Source organism: Globicephala melas, chromosome 2 (assembly GCF_963455315.2).
Source record: "Globicephala melas chromosome 2, mGloMel1.2, whole genome shotgun sequence".
NCBI classification, from domain to species: domain Eukaryota; kingdom Metazoa; phylum Chordata; class Mammalia; order Artiodactyla; family Delphinidae; genus Globicephala; species Globicephala melas.
In genome coordinates this window covers 7955293-7973300 of record NC_083315.2, presented here as the reverse complement: position 1 = coordinate 7973300, position 18008 = coordinate 7955293, and the positions used below count along the sequence as shown (strand labels likewise).

General features: G+C 45.9%; 1 protein-coding gene across 9 annotated transcripts in view; it reads right to left on the bottom strand.

The window, feature by feature from the left end:
• FRMD4A (FERM domain containing 4A) overlaps positions 1-18008 on the bottom strand; it is a 640139-nt gene that overhangs the window by 220187 nt on the left and 401944 nt on the right. Inside the window, exon 1 of one of the 9 annotated variants that reach the window (XM_060292564.2) lies at positions 10154-10318. The exons of 6 other annotated variants lie outside the window; for them this stretch is intronic. The gene's annotated coding sequence lies outside the window, so the exon portion shown is untranslated. Of the gene's footprint in view, positions 1-8267; positions 8290-9379; positions 9521-10153; positions 10319-18008 lie in introns of those variants that run through there. 2 more of the 9 variants (XM_060292561.2, XM_060292576.2) reach the window with 2 other exon arrangements.

The window sequence follows — 18008 nt, the reverse complement described above, 5'->3', positions numbered from 1 at the left end:
TCCAAGATATCTGTATCTAAAGGGCACAAAATCTGCACTGATAAAGCTATAACCTTAGGAACAGGAGCGCAGGGAAACTAAACTGTCGTGCGCGAGCGAAACCACATATTCCACAATATAACCCCTGAACCACAAACAAATACCAGTTTACAATTTCTGCATAAAATGACAGACACACTCCACCCTGTCTAGGCAAACGAAGCCTATAAGCTGTCCCTGAAGATCCACCTAAAATATATCCTTGTTCTGGATGTGACTATTATGTTCTATAAATACTTTGCTGTTTTTACATTTGTTTAGTGCTTTTATTCTGCTGCCCGTGTGTGTGCCTGTTTAATCCGTCTCCAGAAGATGGACCATCTCTCATTCTAATTTATTTAACACTTTGAAGGTTATTACGTGCTTAGATAATTTTTGATGAATATTCTGCAAATTGGCATGCTGATTTCTCCTACTGTGAGGAAACTCTCCCAGTATTTTCAGAGCGGTCAGATGGTGCGTGCAATTAATAAGACGCACACAAACATCTGGTACACTCAGGTTCTAGGCTTATTTCTTCCGTTCACTCGGAGCGTTAAGTACTTGGGTGAAATATAAATAAGAAAATTGGAGGTGAAAATTTTTCTAATTGTTGACCATGAATGGAAAATAACCAAAGATTTTATGTACTGATTGGATTGTTGCCTTTGTTGTTAAGAAATAGATGGCATAAACAGGCACATGAAAAGATGCTCCACATCGCTGATTATGAGAGAAATCAAGACCACAATGAGGGGGCTTGCCTGGCGGCGCAGTGGTTAAGAATCCGCCGGCCAATGCAGGGGACACGGGTTCGAGCCCTGGTCCGGGAAGATCCCGCATGCCGCGGAGCAACTAAGCCCGTGTGCTGCAACTACTGAGCCTGCGCTCTAGAGTCCGTGAGCCACAACTCCTGAGCCCACGTGCCACAACTACTGAAGCCCGTGTGCCTAGAGCCCATGCTCTGCAACAAGAGAAGCCACTGCAATGAGAAGCCCGTGTACCACAACGGAGAGTAGTGCCCGCTCGCCACAACTAGAGAAAGCCCTCGTGCAGCAACAAAGACCCAACTCACCCAAAAATAAAATAAGCAAAATAAATAAACTTATTAAAAAAAAACCCCAAAAACTACAATGAGATATCACCTCACACCAGTCAGAATGGCCATTATAAAAAAATCTACAAACAATAAATGCTGGAGAGGGTGTGGAGAAAAGGGAACCCTCCTACACTGCTGGTGGGAATGTAAATTGGTACAGCTGCTATGGAGAACAGTACTAAGGTCCCTTAAAAAACTACCATATGACCCAGCAATCCCACTCCTGGGCATATATCTGGAGAAAAACTTCATTCAAAAGTATACATGCACCCCAGTGTTCACTGCAGCACTATTTACAATAGGCAGGACATGGAAGCAACCTAAATGTCCACTGACAGATGAATGGATAAAGAAGATGTGGTGTGTGTGTGTGTGTGTGTATATATATATATATATATATATATATATATATAAAATGGAATATTACTCAGCTATAAAAAAGAATGAAATAATGCCATTTGCAGCAACATGGATGGACCTAGAGATTATCATACTAAGTGAAGTAAGTCAGACAAAGACAAATATTATAGGCTATCACTGATGTGGAATCTAAAAAATAATACAAATAAATCTATTTATGAAACTGAAACGGCTCACAGACGTAGAAAACAAACTTATGGTTACCAAAGGGGAAAGGGAGGCGGGAGGGACAAATTAGGAATATGTAATTAACAAACTACTCTACATAAAATAGATAAGCAACAAGGATTTACTATATAATAAAGGGAATAATATTCAGTACCTTATAATAACCTATATTAGAAAATCATCTGAAAAAATACATATATAACTGAATCACTTTGCTGTACACCTGAAACACAATATTTTAAATGAACTATACCTCACTTAAAAGAAAAAGGATGGCGTAAGCATTGACTGACATACCCTTGTTTCTACTGGAGGATTTTTTCAAAATAAAAGCCCTAAGAGCTTTCTGATCAATCCTGAAAACTGAAGAATTTCAGAAAGGTAGGGTGATAGAATCCACGAGTGCAAAGGCAAAATCATACTTCTTCTCTTCCTTCCCCTCCCCCAACCAATCCTCCCCAGTTTAATGTTCATGGGCTCACTCAAGACTCACGGACGCAGCAGGATGCCGCCCATTCTTGGTAAGCCTCCTCCGTCCCAATGAGGAAAGGATCACTAGGGTGATGTCTTTACCTGCAGAATCCTTTCTGGAAGGCTCGGTGACATTTACGGAGTATCAGAGCTAATGTTTTTTGTTTTTTTTTCTTACGCTACTTTCTATTTATAAAATTCACTCCAGGATCGTAGGTAAGGAGGTGGCATTATTTCAGCAATACCTCCACCTCCACGGCCAGTGGCCTTCTTACACCCCTTGTGTTTTAAACCTCCTGCAGTTAGTACTGTTGGGTCTTCCAGGGACATAAGCAAGCCAAGCCCGGAGGGGAGAGTGCAAAGACAAAATTTCTGATCCTAGAAGAGGCTCCCTTATTTTTTTTGTGCTGGGTGCTTCACGGATATCATCTCATTGGCTCCACTGAATAAAACTTTTCTGATAAATAAGAAAACCGAGGCTCAGAGAGATTCAGTAATTTACCCAAGGCCTCACAGCCAGGAAGGGGCAGAGCCAGAAGTCCAAGCCCGGGGGACACGGCACCACAACCCTACCCGCTCTGTGCGCCAAACCACGTGGTCAGGGACTCTAGTCTTGGCCCTGCAACGGGGACACCGGCGAGGTCCCTGAACATCTGTGAGCATCTCTTCATTTGTAAAAATGATCTCTGTGCCCTCTTTTACTCCAAAAATTCCATCCGAGATGTCTAACTTGACGGAGAATCCCCAAATTTCGTATGTGCGTGGTCCACAGCCTCTGCTCAACATTTAGTGTGACTGCAGCCCTTGATGCTTTGCTCTTATCCATGGTCTCTGCTCTCCTGCCAAGACCTGCCGGCTACATCTGTGCTACTGGTCACTCTGTAGTTACTCTGTTACAAAACACTCAACCACCCCAATAAAAGGGGATTGAGAAGGCAGAACACTGCCCTGCATTGTGCTCCGCTCCCATCGTTCTTATCCTCACCACCCTCCCCTCTTTTCTGCTCTCTCTCTGAGCAACAGAGAAATAAGTATCCAATGCCTCTTGGGGGTAACCAGAGGCAGAAGAGAAATCGGTAAGCCCGCAGTGCACTACCCACTGTTTGTAGGTGTGTTGCCCAGCACCAGGTGGCTCCACTCTATTAGGGTTTCCTAGTTTGGGTTTGTCCCAACTATACACCTTTTCACAGGCATGTGGGGAGAGCATAATCGTGCATTTTATGGGTATGAGTGGCACAGCCTGGCAATTCTCCGATTATTATTTCCATTTGTTGTCATGCATTATCAATCTAATTCCCCATTACGTGCCATGTTTTTCATGCATTCCTCGTACAGCAAGGACAAAGAAAGGCAAAAGCCCTGCAAAGAAGCCTGTATCACCAGAAGAACAGGCTAACTCTGATGGAAATTGTGGAGTTAGAGCCCAAGGTTGAGAGGATAGCTTTTGGCTAATTCGGAGTGAAAACTATCGTCAAAAAGTTTGGTATTTTGCATGAGTACCAAGACAGGCAAGGTATTGCTAAAGGGGAATGAGGGGCCACACCACAGAACAGACTTACAAAAAAAGTTAGATACAGAAGGACCTAAGAGGACATTTTTCTTTAGACCACTGGGTTTTCCAGGTTTCTGAAGATGCTGAAATATATCAGCGTTGCGGTTGGTGTGAAGAGTCACTCGGTGATTTTTCTTATTCAGATAGGATCTATTGAGTGCCCACCATGAGCAGGGGGTAAAGGTAGTGAGCCTTCGGTGAACAGAAAATGCGCAGTAACTACGGATCGGCAAATAATCACTAATACGATGGCGCGTGTGGAGGTAGTCAGAGTTTGGGGAGAAGGATGTAGGTGTGCAAATGTTCTTGACGACCCACAACTCACGTCTTCTTGCACTACATCAAGGAATGGCCAGAGCTTCAGTTTTAAAACAGAAAACCAGAAATCACCACATACGATGGAGATCAGGCTTTGTAACAAGTCGGCTCCTATGAGCTCCATCTCCGAACTGGCATTAGAGATGCTCGATCATCTACAGAGGGGTTACCCATTCAGTTCAAACGGAACCTACAAGCCCATTTTTTCTTGATTATTTGGTATTCATAAGATCACTGAACTGAACCAGATCCCTTCAATCCCTTCCAACAATCATGGCCTTTATTATGAGCAGTAATTTCCATCTTCAAGGAGAAAAGTGTTTCTCTTTTGGGGAAAAAAATACCTAATTTCTACTGATAAAGTTAAGAATTGAACACACACCCTCCGCCCACAAACACACATACTCACTCAACAGCACCCAAGATAAGCATTAATGCAACTCACTAAATGGTAGCAAGAGCTCTGATCATCTTCTGAGCAAGTAAGAGAGGCATAAGGATAGATACTTTTAGGATAATGCGGCTAATGGTAGAGCTGGTAGCCTCGAAAGTAAGGGTGTGTCTAAATTATTCCTTATAAGAGAGAGACATGCTGATCCCACAGGATAGGGGAAAGAGTGGCAGCTGATGGATTTAGGGAACCAAAAGGAAAGTGCTGTGGAGAGAATTTCTGATAAGCTGGATTTATGCTGATTCGGAAAACTTGCAAAAGAGAGTAGCAAAACCAGCAGGCTTTGTGTGCAGTGGTGACCCTGGAGCCCAGAGTTCCAAGAGCTATTGTACCAGCTCTTGAGATTAAATGTCCTGGAAAAAGCAAAAACAAAAATGGAAAATACGGCCAATACACTTCAGTCTGATTACGGCTAGAATAAACAGCATAAGATAAAATACTCAAATCTCATCCTTCCCCAACAGGTTCGTCTTTTAGTGGCCACTTTTTCCCAGATTCTTTAAGTCTTCGATTTTGCTTATGGTAGGAAAAGTTCAAGCATCTATGTATCTTACATAACTGATGGAATGATCCTTTCAAATCCTTTTCTCCCATCAACTCCTACCTTTTAGGAGACATCCAATATCTACTTTTGTTCCTTTAACTACTTATTCAGAGAGCAATGGACGTCAAAGAATCAGAAATGGACAAGATGGAGAGAACGGATAACCAGTGTCCAGGGAACTCAAGAGGAATGTAGTTTTTGAAATTTAGATCGAAGATCTTTATCCCATGGCTTCTCTCCCCATGAGGTCTCAGAGATCCTTTCTAATAGAGATGCTGGAATTTTTCACAATGAATAAACCCAAATAGAGAATTTCTGCCACAAAGGTTACTGACACATCAGCTGATATCCAAAAATAAATAAGATAAATAAATAAATAAATAAAAGACAGGAATGAAAGCCATTGGTGAATCTAGACTCATACTTTCTGATACTGTGTAGAATGTGGTTTAAACTAACTTCAAAACCTATTTTAACTGTTAGCATGTCTTTCTCACTTTACCTAGTTTAAATGGAAATTCTCCAGAAGCTACACTGTTCCTTTTTTTTAAAAAAAGTACTGACATATGCAAAAATTTCTCAGAACAAAGCTTGAGCTCTGAATGTGCCCCATCGTATTTTCAGTCATTCAGTGTGTCAGGCTAAATGCAACTCTTATAACTGATAAGTATACGACAAACGAATAAAACTCTAGGTCTTTTACTTATACACACACACTAGCATTAATAACGTGAGCACGAGTGGTATATTTATGCAGTAAAGTCAGTCATGATCTTCTTTGGAGGCAGTCACACTCAACCCCACATTAACTAAATATAAAGGTACCCTGACAGGTCCCCTCAATTTCCTGGACCTTTCATCTCATCACTGCCTCTCCCATCACAAATCGATCACACTTTCTCATCAGCTCATCGAGGCTGACTCAAGGACCCCTTTCTTTTACAACTCTGGCATTCTCACTAGTCCACAGAGCCTTTTGCCAAGTTCCAGAACACAAGCAAAGATTCATTCTTTTTCTGTTTTTTTTTGCCGCGCCGTGTAGCATGCAGGATCTTAGCGCCCCAACCAGGGATCGAACCCGTGCCCCTGGGGCAGTGAAGCAGGAAGTCTTAACCACTGGACGGCCAGGGAAGTCCCAAGGACTCATTCTTGGTTTATTCTTTGACCTCATACTGTAACTGGGCCATTACAATACGGCTGAGCACCACCCACATCTGGGAGGCAGATCTCATGGATTATAAAGTCAGTGACTCACTGAACCTCAAGGGGTTTTGGTTTCTCCCATGACAAGATAATGCTAATAGCACTTACCACCTGCTAGGCTGTCAGGGGACTTGGCAACAATGTCTACAAATTACAAAGAGGCCCTAGGCCATAAATAACAAGTCTCATTAATAAAATTAGTTCAAGTGCCAGAAAGAATATTACCAACAACAGTGGCAGATCACACTTGGTCAGAATAAAAGCGGGTGGAGGAATCAAAAAACGGGCAGAAGATCTAAATAGACATTTCTCCAAAGAAGACATACAGATGGCCAAAAGGCACATGAAAAGATGCTCAACAACGCTAATTATTAAAGAAATGCAAATCAAAACTACAATGAGGTATCACCTCACACCGGTCAGAATGGCCATCGTCAGAGTCTACAAATAACAAATGCTGGAGAGGGTGTGGAGAAAAGGAACCCTCCTGCACTGTTCGTGGGAACGTAAACTGGTGCAGCCACTATAGAGAACAGTATGGAGGTTCCTTAAAAAACTAAAAATAGAATTATCTTGTGACCCAGCAATTCCACTACTGGGCATATACCCTGAGAAAACCATAATTCAAAAAGTGTCATGTACCACAATGTTCATTGCAGCTCTATTTACAATAGCCAAGACATGGAAGCAACCTAAATGTCCATTGACAGATGAATGGACAAAGAAGATGTGGTACATATATACAATGGAATATTACTCAGCTATTAAAAAGAATGAAATAATGCCATCTGCAGCCACATGGATGGACCTGGAGATTATCATACCAAGTGAAGTAAGTCAGACAGAGGAAAACAAATATCATATGATTCACTTATATGCAGAATCTAAAAAAAAAAAAAAAGATACAAGTGAACTTATTTACAAAACAGAAACAGACTCACAAACAGAGAAAACAAACTTATGGTTACCAAAGGGGAAAGGCGGGGAAGGAATAAATTAGGAGTTTGGGGTTAACAGATACACACTACTACGTATGAAACAGATAATCATCACGGACCTACTGTATAGCACAGGGAACTATATTCAATATCCTGTAATAACCTATAATGGAAAAGAATCTAAAAATGAATATATATATGTATATATGTATACACACATAGGTATTAATCACTTTTCTGTACACTAACATGACTGAAACTAACATGACATTGTAAATCAACTATATTTCAAGAAAAAAAAAATTTTAAGTGGGTGGAGGGATTTTCTGATCCTCATTTCAACTAACACTATTCCCTTTTAACACAAGAAGAGTTTAACGTTGTTGTTGTTGCTTTTTCTAAAAGGTTACTGCTACCCGCACAGTTCACATCAAGCATCACTTTTTTCCGAGTTATTTGGAGGCAACACTGTATTCACTAGCAGGACAATATAGTGTTGATTTCACAGCAAGTCCAAATATTGCTTCCAATCAAATTAACTGCAGCTATTTAACCTCTGGGACCAAAGAGCTTCAAGTTTATCTGCTGCGGGACCCTCCCATTCCTGGTGTACCTTAAATAAACCCAGATTTCATTCACAGCAGAAGGGACCCCTCAGCCAACAGAAGAGGCCCATCCTCTAACCCTCTAGGTTGCAAGAGATGAACACGTTGAGAATCAAAATCAGATTTCTGCTGATCTGAAGGTTTAGTCTTCCCACCGTGTCCAAGTCAGACTCCAAAAGGAGGCCAGACGCTAGGAATGAACTTGAAGTAATTTAAAAACCAGAAACAAAACAATGAAAGGTGTCCTCCCATCCCCCCCCCACCCCCCATCAACCTCCCACTTTGTTGCACATTGGAAAAATGGCACACAGAGCTAAGTTCTACTAAGTGTAAGGAATAGATTTTGCATCCAACTCCTGAGACACTTCCCCCAGGGTTAGCGGTGGCTTCCCTGGATGAAGTCATAAGTCTGCCCCTGGCTCTTGGACTGGTGCTTTCCCGAACATCACAGTCATGCTTTCAGAAAAGGACCAGACTTACAGTGCCGAGGTGCTAGGGGTATGTGAGAAGCTGTTGAAAACCCACTCAGGTAAATGCAGATCAAATCAGCCTGACCAGGTGTCTAAATACAGCTGGGGCTACTCCAACACTGAATAAGCCATCCCCACCGAAGAGCTCGGATTTAGAAATGTGGTTGGCTTAGGTGTTCTGAGAATCCCTTTCATCAGAGGCTGTGAGGATTCAAACTGAGAGAAGCCAGAACAGCGGTAACAACGTCTACTGGGATGTTCCATTCATAGGGGAGAAAGCCTCCTCCATCCACGGTGAGGTCTGGGGATCGCCCTTCTCAGCAAGCAGAGCTTCCGGGGGGACTGGCATGGCTGCACCATTCAGAATGAGTGTGTCTATTAAGAAGCCACCGCCAGACCTATTATTAGAACAGCCATCCCTTGGAAATTTCGCAGAATTTGCTTGAATCTACTGAGCAGTTACTCTCCTAACGAGGTACTGGAGAAAGGCACCGAGTTCCCGACTACACACGGGCAGCCCACACGGCTTTCAAAGTACAGGACCGGTTCATCTTTTCTAAACGCAATATGCGCCCACGTTTGGGCAGTTGCCTGCAAGACAGAAGCCCTGCGTTTGGGGGGTTCGTCCTGAAGGGGGTTCCCTCCTCTCCTCCTCCCGCGGTCTCCCTGCATTAAACTCGCTGCAGCCATTTGGAGTGTGAAAGAGCAATCCATTTTAGCAGTCCTAGGCAGCCGGCGATCTGCAGCCTGCCTCCTGAACCCACCCAAAGAACAGGACTTCCCTGTCACTTCCAGAAAAACGGTTAGAAAAAAAAGAACAAAATCACGCCCGGGTCTGCCCGCAGCAAGGTCCTTTCCTTTCTCCCCGGGTAGACCTAGCCAGTGTGAGGTCGAGATGCCAAAGAAAGTGGGTGTGGGGAGAGGGGGCAGCACGAGGGAGTAGAGTCTGTGCCGCACGTGGGGTGTGCACTGGAACAATGTCACATCTGCGGCATTAAATGCTCTACGTCCTCAGTAAAGCAGAAGTGTCATGTCCCTCTCACCGGCCCAGAAACGGACCCAGAAGTGCTGCAGAATCCACCGCCTGCCCGCAGTCGCGGCTGGGAAACAAAGACACATTACCTTTTATTCGTGGTGCTTCCCAGAGAGCCGAGGAACTTCAGGTTTGCAGCGGCGGATCCACCGAAACGGGCGTCCCATGCGCCCCGGGTGCGCAGGCCCGGGGCCTAGCCGGCGGCATCCGCGCCCGGCGCCTCCGCCTCCGCCTCCGCCGCGCGGCGCCCGCAGCCGCCCCGCCGGTCCCCGCGCGCCCCCGCCGCCGCCGCCCCACCGCCCCTGCGGGTCCCCAGTCAGCCCATCGCCCGCTCGCGCCGCTCACGCCGAGCCTGGCCGCGCGCCAGGGCGCACCGCCGCCGGCCCGCCCCTCGCCCGCGCGCCGAACACCGTGCCGCCGCGCCCGGCCCTCCGCATCGCGGTCGGCCCCGCGCGGCGCCCCCGGGCACGGCGAGCGCGCTCGGGGCCGCCGGCGGCCGGGGGCTAGGCCGGCTCCGGCGAGTCCCGCGCGGCCGAGCGCGCCGCCGCCACCCGCGCGCGCCGCGGGGCACCCCCGAGAGCCGGCCTAGCCCCCGGACAACAATGAACGCGCCGGCCCGGCCCGGCCCCTGCGCAGCCCGCGAGCCCCCGGTTCCCGCTCCGCCGCACACGCAATCTGGACCAAGTTAGGTCCCGAATCAGCCGCCGAGCCGCAGAGGCTGCGCGGAGCCAGAGGCGTGCGAGAGAGGAGCGGGGAGTCGGAGCCCGAGGACCGCCCGCGCACCCGGCGCCGTCCCCGACAAACCCACCGAAACCCGCCGCGGGAGGCCCCCTCCCACCCTGGGAGCCGGAGGAAGAGGCTACCTTGGCTGAACTTGGCGGAAGGTGCAGCTCTTATCCCTCGATCTAGTCCAGTTTTCTTGCATTAATCTCCCCTCAACTCTTTGGAAATGGAAGTTCCTGTGAGATAACCCAGTCGTGGGGCTATTGTCAGGATTCGCAACAATTACTGCGGAGGGGAGACTCCCATTTCCAGAGCCTGGGGGAGGAAGACGGCCTGACACGTTCTCTTTCCAAAAAAGAGAAACACACTGGGAGACTATCCCGAGGAGAACAATAACTCAATTCACATTGTATGTCTAAATGTTTATTACTTCAGGAGCTCAATTTGCCTTAGACACTTTTTTTTCCTCCTTTTTCATGAATTGTCAAAACACGGGTGATGAAATAAAGGGAGAAGCAGGCGGGAGCAGCCGCTTAGCGAAGGTGGAAAAGCCAGCTTGTCTCAGAGGTAAAATCTTTCCCTAGAACTCACTCGTCACTTGAATCGTCAATATCCATCCACCCGTCCATCCACCCATCCACCCGTCCATCCACCCATCCATCCGTCCATCCACCCATCCGTCCATCCATCCATCCATCCTTCAAGGGAGGGACTGTTTCCCCTTTTACCGTAGTTTGAAGGAGACCCAGGTATACTGATACCATTATTTCCAGGACATTGGCAGGAGTGAAAACTTACAAACTTTATAATAAAAAGAAATCTCACACATCCTGTCTTCCAACTGATCTTTCCAGACACAACCTGTGTGTTCTCTGATGATCTCTGGTGAACATTTTTGACAGTTCAAGAGGCCTCACAATCCACAGAAGGGAAACATCTAACTTTTCCTCCAAGTCAGTGTTGGAGGAAAAGATGAACGCCTGTGAGGACTACCCACCTTATTTCAGACGGTGGTGATCACATGCTCCTGGCTGGGGGACTTGATTATCTGAATCTGAGGAATGGGAAGCTGAATGGGAGGTTTCTGTATTTTTGAAGTCCTTGAGGATTGTTCTCATGCCAAGCCTGGTTCTTTCATGTTGCAATTGAAGCCCATCTCCTCGCGTTCTGAGGCCTTTACAGGGATTATTATTTCTTTGGAAGCAGATTATTTCCAGTGCTGCTTTGTTTTGACTGCAACACCCAACAGGTAGTGATCGAGGAAATGTTCAAACCTTTCTCTTCCGATAGTTTGCATCCTTAGAATAGTCTTTGGATTCCATCTACATCACCTCCTGCCTTTCCACCTTGGCCGCTGGAATTCTCAATATGTCCTGAATCAAGCTGACCAACTGGTAAAGCCCCTTTCCAGGTTCCCTGTCTTACGAAACGGCATCCTTCCTCTCCCCACAGGGATAGAGAGATCTTTCATCTCCTTCCTTTTACTCATTCCTCACTGTCAAATTATCACCAAGCCTATCCTCATAAATAGATCTGGAAAGTTCCTTGGGAGCAGCCCCTTGTCTGACTTGTTCCGACAGTGCCTGGTGCCCATTGCTTAATCTTTGTTGCATGAGTAGGCCCTGTTCCTAGCCTCGGTCAGTGTACATCACCTTTCACCGCCATGTCTCTAGCAACCTCCTGACTGGACCCCAGTCTTGTCTCTCAAATGCAGTCACCACACCACCTGGAGTCACTCTCCTGAAACTCACACCTGATCATAGGATTTCTTTGCTTAAACCCATTCAAGGTTTCCCTGGCTCTTAGGCATAAAGTCCTCGCTTCTTTAGATGGCTGGGATGTCCCGAGCATCAGGTCCTCCTTATCCATCCAGCCTTGTCTGCGGCCACCAGTCCCTTCAGCTCCATAACCCTATTCCAGGTCCCCTGTGTTCCTGGTTCTCACTGGTCCCCTTGTCCCCCAGCAGCCCATGACTGCAGAAGCCACTCGAATCATGTCACATCTCTGCTTACAACTATCCGGGCTTCTCACTGCTCCTGAAGCACCCTCCCCATCGTCATCACGTGTTATTCTCCGAGTCCCTCTCTATGATTTGCCACCAGGCCACTTCTCTGCCCATGAATGACTCTTTCCTTCCCTTGGCTTTTGCGTGTCTTGTTTCTCCTGCCTGGAATGCTCACCGCCCGCCCTCGCCTCGCCCACTCTTTGTATAGCTGGCTCCTTGCCATCCTTCAGGTTTCAGCTCAAACCCTGCCTCCTAAGTAACCTTCCCTGATCAGCATGTGGGAAGTGACCTCCCCAGCTGCTCTTTGTATCATTAGCCTGTTTATTTCCTTCTTAACTATGATCGGTATTCACAGCTGCGTGTGAAAGTCACAGACTGATGTCAGACTTCCAGAGCCTGGCTCTTGCCTCAGCCACCTCCTCACTGTACAACCTTGGGCAAGTATCTTAACCTCTCTGCGCCTCAGTTTTCTCACCTATGAAATGGGGATCGTAATACTACCTACCTCATAGCGTTGTTATAAGGATTAAATGAATCAATATATGTGAAAAACTTAGAACAGGACCTGGCAATATAAGCGTATACATGTGAGGGCCTTTACGTGTTTTATTGTCACTCTGTCCCCATGGCCTGGGCTAGTCCCCGACACAGGCTCTCTTTACCCCCTAAGCCTTTTGTGTTTGGAGCCCAAACTGAGAATGGATACAAATTTAGGGAAGAAAAACTACATTTGAAGAATTTAAGTACTGAGAGAAATAGGTCATGGTAAAGCTTGATGAATGAGATAAAAATTCAAACTTAAATCATCTGGAAGTTAATGAAAATATGAAGGAAATATATTCTCTGTTTCACCAGCAGTGATCCTTGGAGTTCATGGATGACAAGCTTTGCCAGTCAGAATTCTGTAATGGTCTGTTTTCCGAAGAGGCCAATTCTACCACTGACAATTCAGGCAGTTTCTTGCAAAGACATAAAGAATCAAAGGCTCTTTGCAAAGTGTTGGACCATCGGTCAGCCCTAGCATGTAGTTGTGATGAAAGAATAGAGCATGTTTCCATTTTCAGCTCGAGGGTGATGCTTTTTGAAAAATCTAACTGAAAAAAGAAACGTGGAAGGCTGGTTTCTGGACATATGCCTTTGTGTTTTGCTTTTACTGCTGGAGAAGATTCAGAAAGAAGGAGACATACTTTTCCTTTGGTTCTTCCAGAGGGCAAGCAGGACTTTGAGACCTGATTACCTCGGGTTCTCACAAAGAGTTAGGGAGCTTTGTACTGAAAGGAGCTAAAGTCTCCAAGAGAGGAGAGGTGCTCTGAAGCTTGAAAAATGGGGAATGGAGAAAAGCATGGAGAGAGGCAGTAGCACCCCCGGAGGAAGGAAAGGGGGGCCACCTGCAATTGGAGAGACCCATCCTCCATGTCTACAGAGCGCCTCAAGAGGGCGCCGGTCATCTGCCGGGGCAGCCTGAGGACAATGGAGGAAGGTACCAAACGCCAAGAGGTGTGTCTTAGGCACAGCAAAGGATCTTGGGGTTCTGCCAGGAGGGATGGCGTCTTTGGCTTTAAAATGGACCTCAAGTTCTTGGGTACGTGAGCATCTCAGTGGCATCTATGCCGGATCAATGACAAGAGACCCTTTTCCTGTCATGACGTATTGATAGAATGTGAGTTGGTGGAGAGGAAAGAATGAGTGAATTTCTGCCACCTTGGTGAGTGAGGACATAGATTGAACTGGGTTTAGAGGAGTAAACTAATGTGACTGTTTTACACCCAAATTTGCAGAGCAAAAATTAGACCCACTTCACTGATAGAAAGTATCTGGTTCTTAACTCTGGGGTCTGCAGTCACAGCTTTCCTAACAAGCTCGGGGCAGTACACGGAGCACTTAGGAGAAGATGCCTCAGCTTGGGTCTTAGCCAGAGAACCACTGCTGCTGGAGAAGGATGACCCACTCATTCCTTTGTGGATCTGCCCCGCTGAGGACAGACCCCAGAGTGGGCTGGATCTGAGTCTGGGCTACACAATCCTTTGCTAAGAACCAATAACATGGGACAGCCCTGGAATCCTGCTCTGAAGGTGCAGTGTGACCTTGAACAAGTCTCTTCATTTTTTGGTGCCCGTTTCTTCACCTTTCAAACTGGCCTGAGAATCATCTCTCTCTCTCTAGCCTTATGAAGACCATGGATTCAACACATATTAAATATTTTCAAAACCACACAACTGATGACAGTTGATAACGAACATTATTACGAGTACATATTCTGTGCCAGACACAGTGCTAAGAACTTTCCAAAACGTTCATTGATCATCACAAGATTCCTACGAGGTGGAAGTTATTTTTTCTCTCTCTTCTATGGAGGAGGAACCTGGGGTCTAAAAAGGTGAAGTAACGAACTGAGGGGACTCTGTTCATCAGATTTGAACCCAGAGTCATCCTTTTGTGACCTGAGCTCTTATCTCGCAAGCTTGACTACCTCATACTAATACAAATGAAATATATTGGCAATCACGGCGAGCATGGCCACGCACTTATTTTATATACACTATTAATTACAGATTGAGCCACAGTTGGAGTTGGGTAGCATCTATAGGAGGTGATAGTATGTTGTACTGGTACATTCATTTCTAAGCTGCACCAAACAGACATTGATTTACATTCCGTTCATATGTTTCCGGAAAATAATACTGTCATCTTTTCCTTCTACTTTCACCAGAGTTTGAGGATAGAGTAAGACTCCTTTGGGGCAGGTTAAAGTCCTTGACTGGTTTTAAGTGAACCCTATTATATTTTTATACCCAGTCCTTTTCTCTCCTCACTCCCAGGTCAATTAAAGGCCAATCCTGAGCCACTTCAATCAAAAAGAAAGAATTCCATCTCCTCTCCTGGCCAGACAGCAAGCACTTAAGACCGCGGTCCCTGGGGTATACGAAGAAAGCATCTAATAACTGTGTTTTAGTTTGTTATTTTTTTAAATAGCAATGTCATTTTTTAATAGCTATGTTTTATAATCTTGTTATGTTCTCATTACGTGAAATTGTTGCTTATTATTTTTTCCTGGTTGGGGATCCTGATTTAGACTGTCTCAACTCAGGGCAGTAAAAACCCAGGGCAAGTAATTGTGAACCACAAACAAGAATCAATCAAAACATCACAAGCTAATTAATGTCATTTGGAGCCCCTGGGAGTAGCTGTATTACAGTGAGAGCCATACTATAAAATCGGTGTACATTAGAAGTACACTCAAGGACACAGGTTAACACTTTCACCAAACCCTTTCTGTTTATTTGCCTTGAAATATATATTAACCGTACTTAAGACTTACTTGGCACCTACCAGCTGCCAGATACTGCTTATGCACTTTATATGCAATAACTCATTTAATCTTCTCAACAGCCCTGGGAGGTTGGTGCTATTATTAGCCCCATTTGGAAGGAAGGGAATATGTCAGGGAGAGGGTTTATAACCCACCTCAGGTCCTACAGATGAAAAGTAGGCAACAGCCAGTTATCAAACTTGGGCAGTCTGAGTTCCGAGTTGAGATTATTAACCCTCCACTCAACTCACCGTCCATTGGTCTAGTATTTGGAGGTACTGCATCCCTTATTACCTGACACAGTGCCTATCAGCTGGGACTCAATACTCATTCTTTATTCGTGGGCCCATCACCTCGTTAGGAAAGGGAGTTAAAACAGAAATATTTGTGAAATTGAATAGAAAAAAAGTTTCAGCAAGCATTCCTTTTTCGGTTGGAACTTATAATAGAGAGAAGGCTTCTGTGCAGGTGACATCAATTACTCAATCTCTCAAGCAAGCAATAAGAATGTATTGGAACCATGAGCCAGTTTAGGAGGAAGGCCCCCAGGATTTAAGAGAACAGAGGCACCTGTGCTCCAGGGAGAAAAGGCAAGTCAGTTTCCTGGAGTTGAGATGGGGCTGAAAACTGTCATCGAGTGATGACTTGTGATGTGATGACATTTTTCCTGCCACCAAATAAAGATCAACCCACCCCAAATCATAATGGCAAAGAATCTGCTATAACTCACCTTATAAATAAGGTGGGTTCAGTGAAGCAAGTTTCTAAGGTTCTGACTCAAATAGGCAGTTGGTTAGGCTGTTTGCTGAGATACAGACTGGATATGCAAGATTAGCTCAGAAAGAGATATCTGGGTGAAAAGAAAAAAGGTTGGCGACGCCTGTACATAGAGGGCACTTAAACCTATGGAAATTGACGAGGTTGTCCAGGAAAGATACTGTCAGGGGAAAAGAGGGCTCAGGACCTAGCTCTCAGGCCGACTTAAGCCAGCATCGGAATCATCTGGAAGGCTTGTCAAAACAGATCGCTGGGGCTTCCCTGGTGGCGCAGTGGCTGACAGTCTGCCTGCCGATGCAGGGGACACGGGTTCGTGCCCTGGTCCGGGAAGATCCCACATGCCATGGAGCGGCTGGGCCTGTGAGCCATGGCCGCTGAGCCTGCGCGTCCGGAGCCTGTGCTCCGCAACGGGAGAGGCCACAACAGTGAGAGGCCCGCGCGTACCGCAAAAAAACAAACAAGCAAACAAAAACAGATCAATGGGTCTCACCTCCCCCAGGCCCCCCAGAGTTTCTGATTCATAAGTCTGGGCTGCGGTGCAAGAATCTGCATTTCTAATAAGTTCCTGGGATGCTGATGCTGCCGGTCTCCGAGCATCTCTATTCTGCCAGAGGTCTTCGCTCTGTTCCTGGCACCCTGGCCTCCCTGCCATTGTCCAGACTCATCAGACTCTCTCTAGCCCAGGACCTTTGCACCTCCCTGTGCCTGGAATGCACCTCTCCAGATATCAGCCCAATCAAGCCCAAACCTTTTTCAGGTCCCTGCTAAAATATCACCTTCTTAGAGAGATCCTTTCTGACCTTTTTTTTTCCTCCAGTAGCAACAAATGGTAGCAAGTTTTGTTTCTTTTTCATAGCTGTCACTCAATTCTTCAAATGCCAAATTCACTGTGATCTATGGCCATTTTTTTTTTTTTTTTTGCAGTACACGGGCCTCTCACTGTTGTGGCCTCTCCCGTTGCAGAGCACAGGCTCCGGACGTGCAGGATCAGCGGCCATGGCTCACAGGCCCAGCCGCTCCGCGGCATGTGGGATCTTCCCGGACCGGGGCACGAACCCGAGTCCCCTGCATCGGCAGGCGGACTCTCAGGGAAGGCAAGGGAAGGCAAGGGAAGCCCTATGACCATCTTTCTTAAAAAAGCAACTCCTCCCAGGGAGGAGGGAAGCCCTATGACCATCTTTCTTAAAAGGGAAGCCCTATGACCATCTTTCTTAAAAAAGCAACTCCTCCCACTTGCCCTCCTGCTTCTGCTCCTCACCCTCATCCCTTCTCTGGTTTATTTTTCTCGGTTTCCCTTATCACCTTCCAACAGACTATACAACTTATTTGTTTGTATGTTTTGTTCATTATCTGTCTCTCCCAGGAGAGCAGGGATTTATGTCTATTTTCTTTTTTGCTGACTCTCTTGAGCCTAGAATAGTCCCTGGCACATATGAGACGTTCAATGAGTATTCATTGAAGGATGAATTAAATGAGGGAATAAACATTCTTGCCTGTGGAATTGTGGTTTTAAGAATTTAATTCTGATGGAAACCCTTCATAACTGGTTGCCTCCATATCAAAAATGAATATGACCATGTTGTTCCATTCTGACAAAAAAAAATCTCCTCTTCTACCCGGGATAAAGCCAAAAATCCTTGGATATTCTCCAGTAGGCACTGGTTGGGGCTGAGACATGGCAGGGAACAGACTCTGACGTGGTCCCCGTCCCCCTGTTGCCTACAACCTGGTTACAACCCTCTCCTGCTCTGAAATAGCCCATGCATCTCTCTACCCATCTGTAGCACTTTATTGTAACCATTTCTGCATTTGTCTATATGCCTCACTCAGTTTCCTCCAAGGCAGGAACCGTGGTGGTGCTTTGTTTTTGCTTTGATTTTATTCGAAGTCCTCGAAGTTTGTT